Here is a 19,881-nt window from a genome sequence, read left to right as displayed (position 1 = left end):
CTCTATCTCTTCCTTTTAAATAGGTAGCTTAGACGGCAGAGGCACATGACAAACATACTAGCATCGTTTAGCCTACACCACATTAGGAATGCAAGACACGAGTTTAAAAGTCGTTTATATTTTTTATATACACACATAATCTAGTTTGGTCACTTTAAACTTATTTGATAAAAAAATGTCTTTTTTTACCAAACATTAGACAAACACGGACAGATTCTTATACAATTTAAGATTATTTCTGAAAATCAAATGGTCGGAGCTTTTAGTCCCATTTGTTTAGATAAATTAAGTTAGGAAAGAATAAAGACAAAATGCAAAAAACACACCGATTTATTCCAACCAATATTCTTTGTAAACCTTGTTTTTACACTCATATATAATTACAACAATTACAGTAGAGTCTTTCGAATGAGCTAACGTAACTTAATTTTTTTAAAAATCATCAGAAACTTCACTGGTTAAGGTAGATGGGGGTTTAAATTAAAATCCCTAGAGTGTTTTAATAATTTGACAAAATGTAGTTTATATTATGGCATTCTCAAATATATCATAAAACGTATGGTTTTAAGCTACAGATTGTGCGAAATGTCAGATTTTGTATAGGTAATTCATAGAAAACACAATTCTATGTGATAGAAAGAAACTAAACCATAGAATTTAAGATACAATATGAGAAGATAGCTCTTATAATGAGCTTTCAAAATATAAAAAGAAACAAGAGGCTCCCAAGAGCCTGAATCGCTCACCTGTTATTTGTTTGCTTAAATCTTTCATCAATTATTATTTTTGCTTTTTAATATATATTAATGAGTGGCTTAAAAATGCCATTTAAATGTTCTTTGTATCTGTCATATTTTCTTCAAAAGCAAAATAAATGCATTTTACCCATATGTTCCATTTTAGCCATAATGGCTTTGTTTCTTGACGTACAAGGAAATAAAATACAAAATTTATACTTGATTCATTAAGAAGATTTTTATAGTTAGAAAACAAACAAATTGTGTAAAATTGTCCTTATAGGGCAATAACTTCTTAAAGGGTCAATTGACAATTTTGGTCATATAAAACTTGTTTGTAGATCTTACTTCACTGAAAATTTTTGCTGTTTACAGTTTATCCTTATCTTCAATAATATTCAAGATAATAACCAAAAACTGCAAAATTTCCTCAAAATAACCAATTTAGTGGCAGCAACCCAACAATGGGTTTTTCGATTCGTCTGAAAATTTCAGGGCTGATAGATCTTGACCAATTGAACAATGTTTACCCAAATTCAGATTTGCTCTAAAAGCTTTAGTTTTTGAGATATAAGCCAAAAACTGCATTTGACCCCTATATTCTATTTTTAGCCATGGCGGCCATGTTTGTTGATGGATCAAAACTTCGGATACAATTTATAAACTAGATACCCTGAGGAACGTTCAGTTAAAGTTTGAAGGTATTTGGCCTAGTAGTTTCAGAGAAGAAGATTTTTGAAATAGTTTACGACAACGACAGAAGACGGACGACGACGGACGCCAAGTGATGGCATAAGCTCACATGGGGCCCTTCGGGCCGCGGTAAGCTAAAAATATGGTCAAAGGACTCGTTTTCTTGCTTCAAAATAGATAAATTCATAACACTTTCCAGTACAATAGCTATTTATTTGAGTTATCCCCCCTTATACGGCAAAGTTGAAAAAATTGAATTGAACAAAAAAAAAAATTCTGCATTTGTAATAAACAGTCGCAAAAATATGATTAAATAACACAAATAGATAAAAGTCTTAAAAAATGAATTACATTCTTCTCTCAAAATTTGCACATTTCATTAAAGATCCAGACCAATTGTTTTCTGCTATTTTACAATCAAAGAATGTAGAAGACACCCGAGTTACCTTTAGTCGTCTAACATAGGCCATGCATATTGAATCTATGTTTTTTTGCTTCTTCTTCAAAACATCTCCAGAAGAGGTCCAGATTCATTTTTATAGACTCTTCACCAGAAGATATTCTAGAGATGTACAGGAGAGATCATTGAAACACACTCCTGCTCCACATTTGGTGAAGGTGTTGATGATTATCTTATTCTTTTATGCAGATTTGGCAGAGTAGGTTAATTGTTTTTCATAACATTGTGCTCATTCTGCTGAACAGTTGGTCATAATCTTTATGGATGTGTCCCACCAGTAGAAAAGAAAGTTTAATCTATAACAAAAGTTTTATCAATTTAAAAAGACGAAACTTTACTTTGGCAGATATACCATGAAACATAAACAAATTTAAATATCAAACTTATAACTATCAGTCTGAAAGTTTGAAGAAATTAATCAATAGGTTAAATGTTTTGACACCAGTCATGATCAACTGTATATGCTGTGATGAATTGAACGGTGACATTTTGTATTCTCCCACTCTCAAATAAAGTCAAATTATTTTTTTTGCCATTTTTATAGCAATTCAAAAATTATTACCTATCACCTTTCGATTGGCAATTTACAGTAACGATATGGGTAGAAATCCTTAGAATCATTTTTACCTTATCAATGAAGTGGAATAAAGTCTTGTAAATATGCTTTATTTTATAACCTTGCACTTTCATGGCGCACATGACTGTGGTTTTCTGCAGCAGTTGGTCAAAATTTCTGACCAGTTGAACAGTTTGGTTTGATAAAACAAATTGCAATTTGGTCAGAATTTTTAATAAACTGTAATAGATAGAGACCAACAATTACATTTTAGTCACAGTAAAATGTTTTAGGCCTTAATTGCTGCAATGCAATGAACTGTGCGGCAATTTCAAATAGCATACCAATGTTTACCTTGCATATATTTTATCATTTGTTTTGCATTATTCATTTCCTATTTCCTTATATTTGTCTTTCATCCTACAATGTTGTTATCTATAATTGAAAAAGTTCAAGTTTGTTTTACAAAAGTTTGCCAAGTAACGACAAATTGACACGCGATAGCGCCGTTACAAACAGGTATGCGATAGCGTTACAAACAGGCATGCGATAGCGTTACAAACAGGCATGCGATAGCGTTACAAACAGGCACGCGATAGCGTTACAAACAGGCATGCGATAGCGTTACAAACAGGCACGCGATAGCGTTACAAACAGCATGCGATAGCGTTACAAACAGGCACGCGATAGCGTTACAAACAGGCATGCAATAGCGTTACAAACAGGCTTGCGATAGCGTTACAAACAGGCATGCGATAGCGTTATCAACAGGCATGCGATAGCGTTACAAACAGGCATGCGATAGCGTTACAAACAGGCATTCGATAGCGTTATCAACAGGCATAAGATTGTGTTACAAACAGGCATGCGAAATACAAGGAAGCAGTGATTTTTTTATATTAGTCTCTTGAGCACCATTTCGGAAATTATGAAATTTATATTTATCTAATGCTATTATTATACTGGTAATACATCAAATTGACTATTGCGATTATGTACAGCTCGGTACAGCTTCTGGTTAGTGACGTCACCAGGGAAGAAAGAAATATGTTTTTCAAACTTTGCTAAACAATAAAATGTTCATTGTATGAATATTAGTGAATATAATCCCACGTAGAATATATATTGAACTCGCAACCTATAGTTCAATATATTAAGCTTCTCCGGATAATTTTCACCAATTATCATGTAATAGCTCTATATTATTATTTTCAGTATTACTAGTAGCCCACTTAACTTCATACCCTTCATATTGTACCACACCACTAACATTTATTTTGATTGTTCATATCCTGGATAGGCATAAAATATTTACCAATTGAATTTTTAGCAAACAAAATTCAATCTTTCAAATGGGACCTCCAATTTCTTCATTCTTAAATATGCTTTGTGGGTTTTGATTAATTTATATGGTTTAGCAGAAAAAATAAATATTGAGTTGTATGTGTTCCAGAATACATGATATAGAAACATAATATAGTATGGTCCATAAAATAACATTCTAGCAAAAGTTCAGTTATTCAACATGAAGTACATAGAGTCAGAGACTCTCAGACTGACATGAATACATTCATAATAGTGTTTAGTTTTTTATATTGTAAATTATTGTTTTTGGCTCTCTTGTGAGTCATACCTCTTTGACATGGTGAAGGACTTTAAGTAAGCAGTTCAATGTGACATTTGAATTAGGATGGAACCGGTCAGTCCAAGTTAAGTCCAGTCCAAAACCAAGCCATAATGCACCAGTAACACATCTTGATGCACCTCAGCATAAGTTGTGTTAGACTGAAAAGAAATTCCACTTTAAAGTCGGAAACTAGTTATGGTGTCTTTCACATCTGATGACAAGTACAAAAGCCTGCATGTATCGCTCACCAGGATCTTTATGCATCTTCAACATTGGCGACTGTCTACTTCGTAGACCAGAATATAATTTATGACTACAAACTATTTTCAGTTGATCTTGTATAACTTATATTTTCTGTCTGTTCTCATTTCCTCTTATCAGATATACTGTTTGACCAAAACACGAAAAATGGGTAAAATCAACATTTCAAGTACCACTTCTCCTGATTGACGAAGTTCACTAACAATTTAGTCTGTATTGACCAATTTGTAGAGCTTGTCTTATCCTATAAGGACTCCTCGACTGACGGTTTCTGTATTGTTGATTAATTTGAAGATCTTGTCTTACTAATCGTTTTTGCTGCTTAAAGTTTATGATAGTTGTTATGATAAAAGGCAAAAACTCAAAAAATGGTAATTTCAGGGCAATGGCATCTAAAAGGATTTCGGCCATATTTGATTGCTTTGCAGATCTTGTTTTGTTATAAAAACATCATTTAAAGGCAATAGCTCCTATAAGATGGTTGATTGTTGTTTGCTTAACGTCCAGTGGCAAATATTTCATACATGTTCAGGACGAGAACAAATTAACAATAGATACAATAAGTAGGTTTTGTAATAGAGGCCGAAAGTCGGGGAAATTTAGACTGCCACTGAAAAATGAGAGTATATTGAATAGGGACAGAAATTTAGCCTTGCAACAGGCAACCTACGGACCCCTCAAAGAGTTGTTGCAAGGGTTTTTAACGTGCAGAGGCATCAGCTTTAACGTCCATATTCTTACCGGACCTTCTATAAGAAGTTGTCTGACCATTTTTGTCAAATTGGACAGTAGGTCAATCTTTACATTCTGAACATTGTTTGCCGATCTGTTTCCTCTATCTATAATAGTCACAAAACTTACATGTAACCCCTTTGCTCTATTTCTGGCCTTGATGTCCGTTTTGGTTGGCAGGTGGGATCATTGGACACTTTTTTGTTTAACCAGACACCCTTAATGACGAAGACGGACGAAGGACTTCAAGTGATGAGAATAGCTCACTTGACCCCTTGTTATTTTCTATCAAAAACCAAGTAAACTCTTATTTAACCTATACCAATGTTCAATGAAATACTAGCGTATAAGATTCATCAAAATTTTGTAACAAAAGCCGTTTGTCTTCTACTTATGAGTCTGAATATATCTTTGTCTTCTACTTATAAGTCTGAATATATCTTTGTCTTCTACTTATGAGTCTACATATATCTTTGTCTTCTACTTATGAGTCTACATATATCTTTGTCTTCTACTTATGAGTCTGCATATATCTTTGTCTTCTACTTATGAGTCTACATATATCTTTGTCTTCTACTTATGAGTCTACATATATCTTTGTCTTCTACTTATAAGTCTGCATATATCTTTGTCTTCTACTTATGAGTCTACATATATCTTTGTCTTCTACTTATGAGTCTGCATATATCTTTGTCTTCTACTTATGAGTCTACATATCTCTTTGTCTTCTACTTATGAGTCTACATATCTCTTTGTCTTCTACTTATGAGTCTACATATCTCTTTGTCTTCTACTTATGAGTCTACATATATCTTTGGTATCTTCCGCCTCTCCTCTACTAGTATGTTTCCACAGTCACTTTTGAAAATCATTTGTTATTTTTGTAACTACAATTGTACAAAACAAATTGAGGGAGACCGTCCTTTTTCAGATATAAGCACTGTGCAAAAAATAATTGAATCGTTGACTTGTCATACAACACAAGTGCCGAGGGACAGATAGGCAGTGAGACTGATTACTATAGGGCTTTACCAACTTCGTGGTGGGCCCTTATTACCTCTCCCTGAATTTCTTTCTTCAGGACTGCACGTAAATGTATCTAGTTCACTTACGTTAGAATTGAATCAATATCATGGCTTGGAAGAGTTTAAGCTTGGTCCATATTATCAATAATAATTGACAAATAATGTTGAGAGCTTTTGCTCTGTGTTAATACTGTAAATATCTTAACATTGTATCCTGTTTAAACAGAATAATTTGTTTCATGTATACATATATGAACCTTTTTATTTACGTTAGAATTCAATCTAAAGGAACACGAATAGACAGCTAGTCGTCTACTTTTAAATCAAAATTTCCACTTTTGTAAGTGACAAAGTAGAACAAAAATACCAAACTCCAAGGTGAATTAAAAAAAGGGATAGTCCATAAAAACTGACAAAATTAATCGTTATCAACCAACGTTGAACTTTGTATTGACCATTATCTGTAAGGGAAAAAACCTTGTATGTAAATATCCTTTATTTGAACACATTTACAAGTACTTTAATCAAAAAATTAATGATCCATTGCGGGTTAAAATACTTACAAATCCTTTATAATAGAAATGCTATTATTAAAATATTAAGGCAGACTTTTATTTATATTTTTTTTTCTAATTTAAAATATAAAAGGTAAATTACCCTGTTGGTAACAATTGTTGCCTTAAGATACCTTGAGCAAATGCATTTTTTTAAAGAATTTAAAATTACTCCTTATTTATTTTTGTTTTGCCCTTATGACTATCAGCTTTCAGTTTTTCACGTCACTGAATAATTAAATGAGGATAAGCTGCTAAATTATTACATTTCGAGTCTAAGATTGGTACTGATACACGTTTTATGACCATTAATTGCATAAAACATTGTTTTTTAAATAGTGTTAAAATTGCATATATAAAAATAAGAAGATGTGGTATAATTGCCAATGAGACAATTCTCCAACAGAGACCAAATGACACAGAAGTTAACAACTATAGGTCACCGTACGGCATTCATCAATAATTAAAACCTATACCGCATAGTCAGCTATAAAAGGCCCCGAAATGACATATGTAAAACAATTCAAACTAGAAAACTAACGGCCTAATTTATGTAAAAAAATGAACGAAATACAAAATATGATATACAGCAACAAACGACAACCACGCGCGTTATTCAGTGTGCACCACATTTTTGATGTTATTACTTCATAGACAGAAAAAATATTACAGTCATTCCTTAAATAAAACAAAATCATGTAATTAAGACAAAAGTATCAATTAGTATACACATCCATCATCCAATGGATTTAGTGTTAAGACGTCATTAACAGTAAGAAAAAAACATGACCTTGTGCAATGCCAAAATACAGGTATCGACAGATTGTAGAACCATGTATGTGCATATGTATATAACAATAATATTAGTTTGGTTTTAATTTACTGATAACAAAATCAATATTTATACCAAAAAAACAATATTGAATGATCCAATTACAGTGTTGAATTGGTAACCTTTTAGAATAATTAAGTTTATTTAGAGGATCGTTTCTAAATTTCCGGGCTCGGTAACCAACATCTCCGTAAAAATTAGGATGTGCTATCCCTTTTAAAATAAGTTTTCTAAAGGTACACCAAAACTTACAATCCAAATCTTTGTATCTATGGAAGAATTTAGTAAAGGTTTTAAGTAATTTGTGGTGACTTAATAGTTTACCAGAAATACATAGATTACGTTCATTGAAACCCAAAACGTCACTACAGCCACGGTCATTGCGAACGAATGATATATAAACACCGTAAGATGGTGCCAAAGGAACATAACCATCCAAAAAAGGAAAATTAACAATAGAGAAAGAAAAATCGTCCGTTTTGTCGTAAATTTTAGTGTAGAGTTTCCTGTGTAAAACAGAAATATCTAAAATCTAGGACAGGACAGTTATTACCGTTTATGTTTGATTTATTCCTTTGGGTAAATTTCGTCAGTATATTTAGAAAATTCTTAATTATTTAACGAAAAAATATATCAAGATAACGATAAGTGTTGTTGAATTTATCAATGAAATGTTATTTAGACGGGTCTTTACTAAGTTTGGTCATAAACTATGATTCATAACAGTACAAGATCAAGTCTTTTAAAGGGTCGCAATTGGTGCCCATAGGAATACCTACAACCTGTCGATACACTTTATTGCCGAAACGTACATTTTATCAAGGAAAAAATTAACCGCTTCAATCATCTCATCATACCTCCAGTAAGTATTTCTAGAATATTTACCTTTCTCATTAGAGAAGATTTTTTTTTATCTCCCCTTACGTTTTCCAGATTTGTATATCTATGGTGATTTTGGATTCCTTCAATATATATCACAAGAAAAATCAGGTCTTGTCTGATTGGTCCATTATAATTAAATCTATTGAAGTTAGTTTTGGAAAACTGTGCTAAATAATTATCTCTATCTTTGTGCAATTTTTTTGAATAAAGGTGAATTTAAATCATAAAAATCCGATAAACAGATGGAGGACCAGAATAAAGACTGGTAATAACTGCTATAAGATGTTGAAAAAATGTATAATTATCCAAACTACAAGTTTATAAATAGATTCATTTATGCTAGTCATAATAATCGATTACTTTTAAAATTTGGCCAATTAGCCAATACACCCATTTATAATTTTACCTACAATTGCAATGCAAAATGGACTTCTCTCTTCATTAGCTTCTTTCTGTTCTTTAGTCAGCGTTGTCATTAGAGCTTCTTCGAACAAAACTGTATACCCACAGCATATGTACAAAGTACAGTACAATGAAGTTAAGTCTGCACCATGACATGAACATTAATCATGATTCTCGTGCTTTACTCAAACATACTAACAATTCATAGTATAATTGCAAAACCGGAAGTAAGTGTCTGAAAATCATGATAAAATATCATCCCTGCCAATCTGCTGCTTAAATATGAAGTGATTCTTGTAATCGGAAACAAGGGAAAACCCTCTCAAAGTATCGTCAAACAGGCATTAGGCTCCTGACCGATGCGAAAAGTGCTTTCTACTTTTTGATAATCAAGTATTAATTAATTGTCATTTGCCAATCAAAGCATGGGATAAACTCATCATAGATAACAGGATTAAAATGTCGTACGCCAGACGCGCGTTTCATCTACAAAAGACTCATCAGTGACGCTCCAATAAAAAACAGTTCAAAAGGTCAAATCAAGAACGAAGTTGAAGAGCATTGACGACCCCAAATTCCGAAAGTTTTTGCCAAAATACAGCTAAGGTAATCCATTCCTGAGGTAGAAGATCCTTAGCATTTCGAAAAATTCAAAGTTTTGTAAACAGTTAATTTATAGTTATGACCATATCAATGATAATTCATGTCAACACAGAAGTGCGGACTACTGGGCTGGTGATACACTCATGAAGGAAACCTCCAGCAGCAAGGGCATCAACCCAGTGGTTGTAAATAAACTCATCATAGATAACAGGACTCAAATTTTGTACACCAGACGCGTGTTTCATCTACAAAAGACTCATCAGTGACGCTTGAATTAAAAAAAAGTAAAAAGGCAAAATACATGTAGGTACAAAGTTGAAGAGCATTGATGACCCAAAATTCCGACAGGGTTTTGCCAAAATGCAAAATACCTGTTTGGCCATTTTATTATTTTATTATTTTTCATAGTCAATAAAAAACGCATGGTTGAACTAACAAACAAGCCAACTTACCCAATAGGTAAGCTGTAACTGATAATTGTACTAAATATGTCTCTGCTATAACCACAATCCCTAAGACTCTGATACTAGAACTAAATATGTCTCTGCTATAACCACAACCACTAAGTCTCTGATACTAGAAATAAATATGTCTCTGCTATAACCACAATCACTAAGTCTTTGATACTAGAACTAAATATGACTCTTCTATAAAAATCACTAAGTCTCTGATACTAGAACTAAATATGTCTCTACTCCATGAAGATTTACAAATTTATCATGTCAAAAAAGTTTAATCCCAGACTGTCTGTAAATGATAACTGTAAACAAACTAAGCTCATCTATCAGAAAAATACTGAAAATGAAAAAAATATATATATATTTTCAAAAGTTTGCTTAAGAAATTATCTCTTGATCATAAAAAAAAAGCTTCTATTTGTTAAATGTAAAAAAAAGACTAAGTCCATTTATCAGTAATAAATAAATATTTTCAAAACTTTGCCCTGGATACTGTATTTTGGTCAGAACTTAAGCTTCTGTTAAAATTTCCTAAAATTCCATGAAGGCTTGATGACTGAAAAACTTAAACCTCCGACTAAAATTTCCATTTATCAGTAAAATACGGAAAAATGAAAAATAGATATTTTCAAAATTTTGCCCTGGATACTGTATTTTGGTCATAAACAAGCTTTTGTCCAAATTTCATAAAATTCCATGTAGGTTTCACAAATTGATGTCTAAAAAAACTTTAACCACAGACTGAACCTAGATGTTGACGCCGATCGCTATGTCTTGCTTTCGCGAAATAAATCTCGCAGGCTCGACAAATAAGAGGCAGATGATAACAAAGGGAGAATCATAACTCGTAAGTCGAAGAGAGATCCACAAAATCATGACAAAACACCGAAAAGACAAACAACGGTCTACAAATCGCTACATAAAAAACTAAAGCAGGCCATTGTCATGATCGTTTCTTCAAATATTTCAATTATTCTAAAAACATGTAAGGCATGAAACTTTTAAAAAGACTTCTTTAAACAGAGAAAAAGCTATATCCATGCAAATATTGACACTATACCTTTTTGCAGTCTCGTTCACGAAGCTTATCACAACGTATTTTATTTATCATAAACGTCAATTTCCTAGAAACTAAAGATTAAAAACGACATATCTTTATAAAAAAAATTAGAAAAGAGGACAAATATTTGAAATCAATTTTACAGCTTTATTTTATCGAATACCTACAACCGGATCGATTAACTTTATTGCCGAAATGTACAAAAGTGTTATCAAGGAGAACATTTACAGTTTGAATCACCTAATCACATTTCCAGTATAAAGTATATCTAGCATATAATACCTTTTTTTCATTATAGAAAATTTTAAATGAGTTGCAGCAAATGAGGACCATCTAACTAAGCTTTCTTTTTGGCTTAGTTATGCTGTTGTTAAATCATGGCGTCTGGTATATTTTTTTTAAGAATTAACTGAAATTGAGGGTCATAATTCATTAATTGTATGTATCACATTGTGTTATATAGGACATTTAGGCCAAAACAAAACAATTGATTGTTGATGGCTTAACGTCTAGTGGCAAACATGACTTGTCATGAATACTATAAGTCAGGACGATAATTCATAGGTTCTGTAAAGTAAGTAGACTCGGACGATGAATGGGAAATTTCGACTGCCACAGGAAGAGGAGAGTACGTTGGATAGATACTTTTAATTCCTTGACAAATAAAGCATACGCCAAACGAAGACAGGGTAAACGATTTGATGCAATGCTCAAAGAACAATAGCTGGCTCCTTAAAACACTTTAGCTAACACTATGTGTCCTTCGTCGATCCGGCAAGCTTAATGGTTTGTATATTTCTGGCATTATTTATGGGTTAGTGAACTTAGGAGAAATGTAGAGCAGGCTCTCTTCAAACAAATATAAGCTGGATGGATTGATATCAATAAAAACATGACCACCAGAGAAATTCTTTCAGAACTATTGACCAATTTTCATTTTTGCTCTTGAAACATAAAAGCAAACATTTTAAACTTGTAAGAATTGAGAGTATCTACAGCTGGCTTCTCTTCGATTGCAGGAAGGAATGAGAAAAGAAGAGTGTTACTAGATGTTAGATGGCAATTCTTTGGCACTGATAAATTTATAATATATACCTCTCTAAAATTCTCCGTTAATAAATCTAGAAATCTTTAAGAAACTAATGTTCCGACTCCCCCAAGTAAAGTTGACCGTTTATGAATTTGGCTTATTTTATTTTTATGTCTTTGGTCATACATAGCTCCTAACGTTTCCTTCGTATGTATACATCTCTTGCTTTCACATGTTTGGGATTGAGTGTTCATGGTAAAGGTAAAACCAGAAAATTGCTTCGGACGCACGAAATTTACAAAGTGTTATTTTTGTTAACTATCATTGGGTTGATACCTGTACCACTGCTGATAGACTGTAAGTCCCCGAGGGTGCAAACAGCTCAGTAGTCAGTGAAATTCCCCGTTGGTAAATTAAGGAACTGCTAGGAAACGCCCTCAAGCAAAGTTGACCTTAGGATAATTTGGCTATTTATATATATATATATATAGGGTCCTAGAGTGTCTGTATATTTATACATCCCAGGCTATCACATATGTATATATATAGGGCCCTAGAGTGTCTGTGTATTTATACATCCTTGGCTATGCGTGTCTGTGTATTTATACATCCCTCTTATCTCTTATTCTTCTACTTATGAGTCTGCATATATCTTTGTTTTCTACTTATGAGTCTACATATATCTTTGTCCTTTACTTAAGAATCTGAATATATCTTTGTCTTCTACTTATGAGTCTACATATATCTTTATCTTCAATTATGAGTCTACATATATCTTTGTCTTCTACTTATGAGTCTACATATATCTTTGTCTTCAATTATGAGTCTACATATATCTTTGTCTTCTACTTATGAGTCTGCATATATCCTTGTCTTCTACTTATGAGTCTGCATACATATATCTTTGTCTTCTACTTATGAGTCTGCATATATCCTTGTCTTCTACTTATGAGTCTGCATATATATATATTTGTGTTCTACTTATGAGTCTGCATATATCTTTGTCTTCTACTTATGAATCTACATATCTCTTTGTCTTCTACTTATGAGTCTACATATCTCTTTGTCTTCTTCTTATGAGTCTACATATCTCTTAGTCTTCTACTTATGAGTCTGCATATATCTTTGTTTTCTACTTATGAGTCTGCATAAATCTTTGTCTTCTTCTTATGAGTCTACATATATCTTTGTCTTCTACTTATGAGTCTACATATATCTTTGTCTTCTACTTATGAGTCTGCATATATCTTTGTCTTCTACTTATGTGTCTGCATGTATCTTTGTCTTCTACTTAGGAGTCTACATATCTCTTTGTCTTCTACTTATGAGTCTACATATCTCTTTGTCTTCTTCTTATGAGTCTACATATCTCTTAGTCTTCTACTTATGAGTCTGCATATATCTTTGTTTTCTACTTATGAGTCTGCATAAATCTTTGTCTTCAATTATGAGTCTACATATATCTTTGTCTTCTAATTATGAGTCTGCATATATCCTTGTCTTCTACTTATAAATCTGCATATATCTTTGTCTTCTACTTATGAGTCTCCATATATCTTTGTCTTCTACTTATGAATCTACATATCTCTTTGCCTTCTACTTATGAGTCTACATATCTCTTTGTCTTCTACTTATGAGTCTACATATATCTTTGTCTTCTACTTATGAGTCTGCATACATCTTTGTCTTCAATTATGAGTCTACATATATCTTTGTCTTCTACTTATGAGTCTGAATACATCTTTGTCTTCAATTATGAGTCTACATATATCTTTGTCTTCTACTTATGAGTCTGCATACATATATCTTTGTCTTCTACTTATGAGTCAGCATATATCTTTGTCTTCTACTTATGTGTCTGCATGTATCTTTGTCTTCTACTTAGGAGTCTACATATCTCTTTGTCTTCTACTTATGAGTCTACATATCTCTTTGTTTGTCTTCTACTTATGAGTCTGCATATATTTTTGTCTTCTACTTATGAGTCTACATATACCTTTGCCTTCTACTTAAGATTCTGCATACATCTTTGTCTTCAATTATGAGTCTACATATATCTTTGTCTTCTACTTATGAGTCTGCATAAAGCCTTGTCTTCTACTTATGAGTCTGCATACATATATCTTTGTCTTCTACTTATGAGTCTGCATATATCTTTGTCTTCTTCTTATGAGTCTACATATCTCTTTGTCTTCTACTTATGAGTCTACATATATCTTTGGTATCTTCCGCCTCTCCTCTAAAAGTAGGTTTTTACAGTCACTTTTGAAAATCATTTGTTATTTTTTGTAACTACAATTTCACAAAAAATAGAGTGAGGACCGTCCTTTTTCAGATATAAGCACTGTGCAAAAAATAATTAAATCGTTGACTTGTCATTCAACACAAGTGCCGAGGGACAGATAGGCAGTGAGACTGATTACTATAGTGCTTTACCAACTTCGTGGTGGGCCCTTATTACAGCTCCCTGAATTTCTTTCTTAAGGACTGCACGTAAATGTATCTAGTTCACTTACGTTAGAATTGAATCAGTATCATGGCTTGTAAGAGTTTAAGCTTGGTCCATATTATCAATAATAAGTGACAAATAATGTTGAGAGCTTTTGCTCTGTGTTAATACTGTAAATATCTTAACATTTACGTTAGAATTCAATCTAAAGGAACACGAAAAGACAGCTAGTCGTCTACTTTTAAATCAACATTCCCAATTTTGTAAGTTACAAAGTAGAACAAAAATACCAAACTCCAAGGTGAATTAAAAAAAGGGAAAGTCCATAAAAACTGACAAAATTAAACGTTATCAACCAACGTTGAACTTTGTATTGACCATTATCTGTAAGGGAAAAACCTTGTATGTAAATATCCTTTATTTGAACACATTTACAAGTACTTTAATCAAAAAATTAATGATCCATTGCGGGTTAAAATACTAACAAATCCTTTATAATAGAAATGCTATTATTAAAATATTAAGGCAGACTTTTATTTATATTTTTTTTCTAATTTAAAATATAAAAGGTAAATTACCCTGTTGGTAACAATTGTTGCTTTATGATACCTTCAGCAAATGCATTTTTTTACAGAATTTAAAATTACTCCTTATTTGTTTGTTTATTTGTTTGTTTATTTGTTATTTTTTTTTTGCCCTTATAACTATCAGCTGTCAGTTTTTCACGTCACTGACTAATTAAATGAGGATAAGCTGCGAAGCCATTACATTTCGAGTCTAAGATTGGTACTGATACACGTTTAATGACCATTAATTGCATAAAACTTTTTTTTTAAATAGTGTTAAAATTGCATATATAAAAATAAGAAGGTGTGGTATAATTGCCAATGAGACAACTCTCCAACAGAGACCAAATGACACAGAAGTTAACAACTATAAGTCACCGTACGGCTTTCATCAATAGGTAAACCCATACCTCATAGTCAGCTATAAAAGGCCCCGAAATGACAAATGTAAAACAATTCAAACTAGAAAACTAACGGCCTAATTTATGTAAAAAAATTAACGAAATACAAAATATGATATACAACAACAAACGACAACCACTGTCAGAATTACAGGCTCCTGACTTGGGACAGGCACATGTAGAATGTGGCGGGGTTAAACATGTTAGCGGGACAGTGGTGTAACAGTACAACCTAGAATATAATGATATAAAAATCAGTTTGAAAAGGGCTTAACTCATCAGATCGTTACAAGGCAGAAAAACAAGTAACAAAGACACAGACCGGACGTGGCAGGGTTTATATATACATCCCTACAACAAAAAAGACACTAAGTACAGATCTGAGAGTACTCGCAGTTATTGACAGCTAGTTCAAAGCCAGTAACAACCAATAAAACAAAATAATGTATCTAAGACTAAACAGTCGGAAAGCAAGCCCTTAGAAACGACCGTTGTTGCTACTTTCTTAAGACAACAATGGGACTGATATTAAAACCCGCCATTCTGAAATTGAGTTAATTTCGCGGAAAAAATAATTTGGCGCCAATTTGGAATTTTTTCTTTTTTCTGTTTCTTACTTGCCATTAGGGTCAGACATAGATTTCTTTCGATTTTTCAAGCATGGGTCTTATTATCAAAGAAAATAATACTTAAACATGTTATAAATTGTCCGTCTTTTAAAAATAACGTAATGCCTTTGATCGTCGTTTAAGAATTATGCAAAATTGTCTGTTATTTTTTTCTTCTTTTTTTTCCAGATAAACAAAGAATATACAAACTATATAAAAAATTAATAATAAGTATCTCAAAGTTAAACAAAAATCAAGTCTAACGTTCTATCACCCCTTAGGAAACCCCGTTCGAACTAAATTCCAAACGAAAGACATTTTTTGACATTGTAGTTTTTTTTATCTTACACATCGATGTCAACTTGCATCTTTACACAATGTACACACATTTAGTGTGTTTGTTTGAAAAAGCAATGACGAGTTCAGCTGTGAATATTTGACTGGATTAATTATTCTCTTTAAGTCAGTGAATTGTTTGACTTAACTAAAACAAGGTAAGCAAATCGTATACTGTCTTTACACAACCTTAACCAAAACTCATTCATCGTTTATAATATTATAAAAAAAATTGTGATGATCATGAAGTAATCCTGCAAAACTGCCAAAGGCAAAGGTAAATGAATCTCTTTCAGACTAGCATTTTAATCACTCTTATTTAAAGCATGTTCATACTGACATGAAGTGTGACTTACTTATGACTTGTGATCTAAAACATAATATTGTTGACTTTGCACTCAGAATCTGCTCTGAAATACTTTTATATAAATATAAAAATGCATAATTGTTAAAAAAAAATTAAATAGAAGAAGAAAAATATAATACCCAGTCTTTTTTGTTCTTATCTATTTCCAAGTTCATGATTAGAACCATTTATTTATTGGTTTAGTGTTTTTTTTTATAATTTGAGTCCATTCATTAGAATCTGCATGGAATCAGTGAGACAAAATTTATTGTTATATTTAGTTTGTTCATACAAGAATTACAAACTAATTTCCTTTTATTTCAAATAATGAAGAATTTACATTCAGAATACTTTCATTATGGTCTCGTTTAAGTTTAAATGAAAAAGGTAGGATCAGGTATCAGTATAGTCCAAATAATTATGACGTCTTGAAAGGCTATTATATTTTTTTCTTTGACGTCGTCGATGTAAGGCGTCAAAGAAAAAAATATAATAGCCTTTCAAGACGTCATAATTATTTGGACTAGTATCAGTAATGAAAAGGAGTTCCTGTATTTGATCATTTTAATCCTGTCTTGATCCATTATTCATGAATATTTTGGCTACCCCTTGTATGATTAAAGTAGAAATTTATTTCTGTGTTGAAATAATTTGGTTACAGCAGTATAAATACTTAGCAAAATATAAATATTAAATTAACTCTTGGAATAATAATATTATGTCACATATGTTCACTGAGACTGAGTTCTGAAAAGTGATAAAATGTGTTTCGCTAATTTTTTTGCACATGTCTTTAGTATCAAAATATATTCAATAAAATTATTTTAATAATATCCTCATGTAAATGACAGCTTATGGTGCTTAATATAATAATAGTTTGATCATGAGAGTGTCAAACAAAGGGACGTAACTCGTAAATTACTATATATCGGCCTCGCTTCGTCAGAAATATCGACACATCGAAGTGGCACATTTGCGTATTACAGCGTATTAAGTGGCACAAATTTGACATATCATAGTCAAAGTTATGTTACATAACATAATTTAAATTCAGCATAGCTTCCCGAGAAGTTAAGAAAGAAAATTACGATTTTAATTTCCAGTGACCGATTTTTTTGGTCAACACCTAGACTTTGAAGACACATTTTGAGAGAAAAAATTAGTTTAATCCATAATTGAGTGGATCAATATATTTCTTGTATACTCAAGAATGTTCACTTAAAAGCAAATTAGTTTTAATTCATGCAAAAAACTACAAATTCCAAAAAACGGGCTTCACTTTTTTTGGTAAAAAAATGCCCTTATATGGTAATCACATGACTTCCATTGTTGCTTTAAGAAATGGGGTCAAACCGGGGTCAGCTTTCCGACTGTAAAGTATCAATTAGTACACATCCATCATCCAATGGATTTAGTTTAAAGACGTCATTAACAGTAAGAGAAAAACATGACCTTGTGCAAAGCCAAAATACAGATATCGACAGATTGTAGAACCGTGAATGTGCATATGTATATGTATATTTATAGATTATCGTTGGTTATCTCAAGGAGATTGATTTTCTCGCTTGAGCCGGTACGGCAAAAAGCGAGAAAAGCAATCGAGTTGAGATGACCAATGATAATCTGTTTATCGCTATTTTTACCTATGAAGACGTTGTTAATTTCCTTGACAATGGCACGTGTGCCCTGAGTTTCTAGCAATAATTTTCATATCACTCGTCTCCGTTTTCATATCACTCGACTCCGCTGAGAACGGATATTATCAGTCAGCAAGATCAAAGGAAAAATTCGTAAAATAGAGATAAAACAATAATATTAGTTTGGTTTTAATTTACTGATAACAAAATCAATATTTATACCAAAAAACAATATTGAAAGATCCAATTACAGTGTTGAATTGGTAACCTTTAAGAATAATTAAGTTTATTTAAAAGATCGATTAGTTTACACGGATCGTATCTAAATTTCTGGGCTCGGTAACCAACATCTCCGTAAAAATTAGGATGTGCTCTCCCGTTTAAAATAAGTTTTCTAAAGGTACACCAAAACTTACAATCCAAATCTTTGTATCTATGGAAGAATTTGTGGTAACGAAATCCCTGACTTAATAGTTTACCAGAAATACATAGATTACGTTCGTTGAAACCCCAAATGTCACTACAGCCACGGTCATAGCGAACGAATGATATATAAATACCGTAAGATGGTGCCAAAGGAACATAACCATCCAAAAAAGGAAAATTAACAATAGAGAAAGAAAAATCGTCCCTTTTGTCGTAAATTTTAGTGTAGAGTTTCCTGTGTAAAACAGAAATATCTAAAATCTAGGACAGGACAGTTATTACCGTTTATGTTTGATTTATTCAACGTAAGTTCCTTAGGGTAAATTTCGTCAGTATATTTAGAAAATTCTTGATTATTTAACGAAAAAATATATCAAGATAACGATAAGTGTTGTTGAATTTATCAATGAAATGTAATTTAGACGGGTCTTTACTAAGTTTGGTCATAAACTGTGATTCATAACAGTACAAGATCAAAGTCTATTAAAGAGTCGCAATTGGTGCCCATATGAATACCTACAACCTGTCGATACACTTTATTGCCGAAACGTACATGTTATCAAGGAGAAAATTAACCGCTTCAATCATCTCACCATACCTCCAGTAAGTATTTCTAGAATATTTACCTTTCTCATTAGAGAAAAATTTTTCTATGGTTATTTTGGATTCCTTCAATATATCACAAGAAAAATCAGGTCTTGTCTGATTGGTCCATTATAATTAAATCTATTGAAGTTCGTTTTGGAAAACTGTGCTAAATAATGATCTCTATCTTTGTACAATTTTTTGAATAAAGGTGAATGTAAATCATAAAAATCCGGTAAGCAGATTGAGGACCAGAATAAAGACTGGTAATAACTGCGATAAGATGTTGAAAAAATGTATAATTATCCAAACTACAAGTTTATAAATAGATTCATTTATGCTAGTCATGATAACCGATTACTTTTAAAATTTGGCCAATTAGCCAATACACCCAGTTATAATTTTACCTACAGTTGCAATGCAAAATGGACTTCTCTCTTCATTAGCTTCTGTCTGTTCTTTAGTCAGCGTTGTCATTAGAGCTTCTTCGAACAAAACTGTATACCCACAGCATATGTACAAATTACAATGAAGTTAAGTCTTCACCATGACATGAACATTACTCATGATTCTCGTGTTTTACTCAAACATACTAACAATTCATAGTATAATTGG

Source organism: Mytilus californianus, unplaced genomic scaffold, assembly GCF_021869535.1.
Source record: "Mytilus californianus isolate M0D057914Y unplaced genomic scaffold, xbMytCali1.0.p SCAF_3, whole genome shotgun sequence".
NCBI lineage: Eukaryota > Metazoa > Mollusca > Bivalvia > Mytilida > Mytilidae > Mytilus > Mytilus californianus.
Note: the sequence above shows the minus strand (reverse complement) of the source record.